At 44.7% G+C, this 3,333-nt stretch overlaps 1 protein-coding gene across 1 annotated transcript in view; it reads right to left on the bottom strand.

The window, feature by feature from the left end:
* tgfbi (transforming growth factor, beta-induced) overlaps positions 1-3,333 on the bottom strand; it is a gene marked incomplete in the record, with an annotated part of 24,574 nt that overhangs the window by 13,826 nt on the left and 7,415 nt on the right.

Raw genomic sequence — 3,333 nt, 5'->3', positions numbered from 1 at the left:
GATCCATGATGTCATGTAAATGTAACATTTTCTACATATAGGTCAAATTACATTGCTCTCAAATTACTCTGTTACATCCAGAAGGGAAACTTCACCAAAGTGAAACATAAATCTGTGGATCTGTGTTTGATTACTCTGCCTGGCTTTCTCAAGGACCAGGATGTGACACAAAAATCTGAATTATGGAACTGAAAGTGAAAGTAGTCAAACTGAATTTTAAAAAAACCAAAATACAGTTTCAAACAAATTAATTCAGATAAAAATTTTAAATTCAGTTTCAATTTAGTGAAATTTATTTTTCAAACCAGTGCATCAATTTCAAATTATCCACATTCAGATTCAATCTGAGCAATTGAAATTCACTTCCTGCTGGCACAAGATTTATCCCATAGCTCTGGAGCTACAGAACTGAATCTATGTGAAGTTTTTAAAGTTCTCTGTTTGAACTTCTTCAGGAGTTTTAAACACGGGTTTGGGGGTTTTGGGCTGCTGGACTGGTCTCGGTTCTCAGAGACATCATGAGACAACCTGTTTGGTTCTGGATCCATCAGACGATGCATGAATGATTCTCTGGGTCAGTTCTGTAGAAACCTTCAGCTGAGATAAAAATCAGATGGTTCTGGACCAGGAACTAGGCTTGGGGATGCCACAGGAACCTTAATAAGTCCAAATCTCAGCGACCAACCTGTTAAAGCCTCCAGCTGTCAGTCCACCAGAACCAGGACTGAACCAGCAGCTGGTAGTTCCTCCCTGCAGGATCAGAGTCCAGGATCTGCAGGATTCAGCTGGAAAACCCAGCACCGCATGTGGGCTGTGATGATGCGTGCAGCCGTCACCACTTCCTGCAGACATTTCCACAATAAAAGTGGACCAGCCTGTCTGGACTCATAAACCTGCTTTCTTCAGAGAGAAGATTCTGCATCCAGACTACACGGACCCAGCAGGAATCCCAACCCGCCAGGCCCAGACTTCCTGTTTACTTCAGAATAAAATCATCCATTTTGAGTTAGAAACATAATTACTCACCTGGTTCTGGTTCTGGACAACTTACCGTCTAAACAGAACCAGAACAGAACCGTCTGCCTTCCTAAAGAACCTTTTTAAAAAATGTAAACAACATTGATAAATGTAAAATGTAACAGTTGGATCAACAGAACCAAGAAGAACCAGGTTCTGATCCAGAGCAGAGCAGCAGTTTGACAGCGACGCGTCAATAAAACCATAGAAGAAGAACTAGAGCTGCTTCAGGTCACCTCAGGTCAAAGCTGATTGGTCGGTTAAATCATAGGGAAGAAACCATAACAAGAATTAAAAGTGAGGAAAAAATAAGTCATCTTCATGAGGTCAAAGGTCACAGAGGCCCCTGTAGACCCCCAGACCCCCTTGGGACCAACTGAAAACCTTTAAACCTGCAGACTGTTTGTTTTTCACCTCCCGAGCCTCAGATGTGTTTAAAAACTCTGACTTCATCTGCAGACGATTAAAAACCCAACAGGAGAATCCGTCCTGAAAATTGTGTTTTTATTGACATTATTTATTAGCTCTTCTGGTTATTTTCATCTTTACACCCCTCAGAATTTGCTTTGTTTCGTTTCAGCTTCAACTTTCCGACGGGGATTATAATCCAGAAGGAAAGCAGCACCATCCAGGACCGGGTCGGGCCCGGTTCCCAGGCCCCTGCAGCTGCGTGGAAGGTGAAAGAGGAGAAGCTCCTGGAGCTCGGGCTCTAACTGTCAGCAGATGGAGAGCCGCTCCCGGCCCACACGGGACCCATTATCAGACCAGATGGAAACTCCACGTAACAAATATGGCCGCCGCCGTGTCCTGATTAAACAAACAGAGGCGGGTCGCAGTAATTCAGCAGGCGGCTCGAAGTGCTCCGGGGGAACCTTCCAGAACCACCCAGCGGAGCGCCGGCCTTCAGGAAAAAAGAAGTTCTATGATTCAAACGTGTAACTGATCCGACCAGACGACCTGAACATTTCCTGTCAGGTTCTGAAACCTCTCTGTACGATGCGTTTACCAGCAGTATGGTGCAGTATGAGGGCCAAAATTAAGACTGTTGCTCAACCAGCAGTTACTACATCCTTGTAGCAGGAAGTTATATCTATTACTAACCAGCTATTGATCTGATTAATGACAGGCCGGCACCGCTAACTGAGAGGTCGGTGCTGGCAAATGAGAAGGAGACTATTCATTTGTGTTAGCATTGGAGAGGCTAACGACTAGGATGGATAAGGTGGGGTTTGCATTGAAGAGGCTAGCAACTAGCATGGATAAGGTGGAGTTAGCATCAAAGAGGCTAGCAACTAGCATGTATAAGCTATAGTTAGCACTGTAGAGGCTAGCAACTAGCATGTATAAGCTGGAGTTAGCATCAAAGAGGCTAGCAACTAGCATGTATAAGCTGGAGTTAGCATCAAAGAGGCTAGCAACTAGCATGTATAAGCTGGTGTTAGCATTGAAGAGGCCAGCAACAAGCATGTATAAGCTGGAGTTAGCATTGAAGAGGCTAGAAACTAGCATGTATAAGCTATAGTTAGCACTGTAGAGGCTAGCAACTAGCATGTATAAGCTGGAGTTTGCACTGTAGAGGCTAGCAACTAGCATGTATAAGCTGGAGTTTGCACTGTAGAGGCTAGCAACTAGCATGTATAAGCTGGAGTTAGCATCGAAGAGGCTAGCAACTAGCATGTATAAGCTGGAGTTAGCATCGAAGAGGCTAGAAACTAGCATGTATAAGCTGGCGTAAGCATTGAAGAGGCTAGCAACTAGCATGTATAAGCTGGCGTTAGCATTGAAGAGGCTAGCATTGCCAATGAAGAGTCTCCAGCCTATCATTGATCAGATCAATAGCTGGTTTAGGAACAGATATAGCCTCCTGCTACAAGGACGTAGCAACAACTAGCTCCACAAAAGCCCTCATACGGCGCCATACCAGCAGAACCTGCAGAGGTCCTGATCCAACATCAGAACCAGCAACAACCAAAACGATGGCTGCAGGAGGATGTGCTGATTGATTTTATTAAAAATAAAAAGAGGAACAGATTGTTGCTTTGTTTCCAGGCGGGTCGGATCTTTCACTCATCTGAGAGTTCTGATCCACGACTCTAATCCCAACAGGTTCGGTTCACTCAGAGAGGTTCTGTAGAACCGTGCATTGTGTTGCTGTTGAGGTGGACCGTGTGGTTCTACAGAAACTACCACACCAACCACTTCACTTCCTGCAAACGTCCACAGAAACTCTCACTTCCTGTTTCTGTCCTGCTGATGGGAACAAATTAGTGACACACACACACACACACACACACACACACACACACACACACACAC

This window comes from Austrofundulus limnaeus, unplaced genomic scaffold (assembly GCF_001266775.1).
Source record: "Austrofundulus limnaeus strain Quisiro unplaced genomic scaffold, Austrofundulus_limnaeus-1.0 Scaffold919, whole genome shotgun sequence".
Taxonomy (NCBI): domain Eukaryota; kingdom Metazoa; phylum Chordata; class Actinopteri; order Cyprinodontiformes; family Rivulidae; genus Austrofundulus; species Austrofundulus limnaeus.
This window is presented reverse-complemented; position numbering and strand designations above follow the sequence as displayed.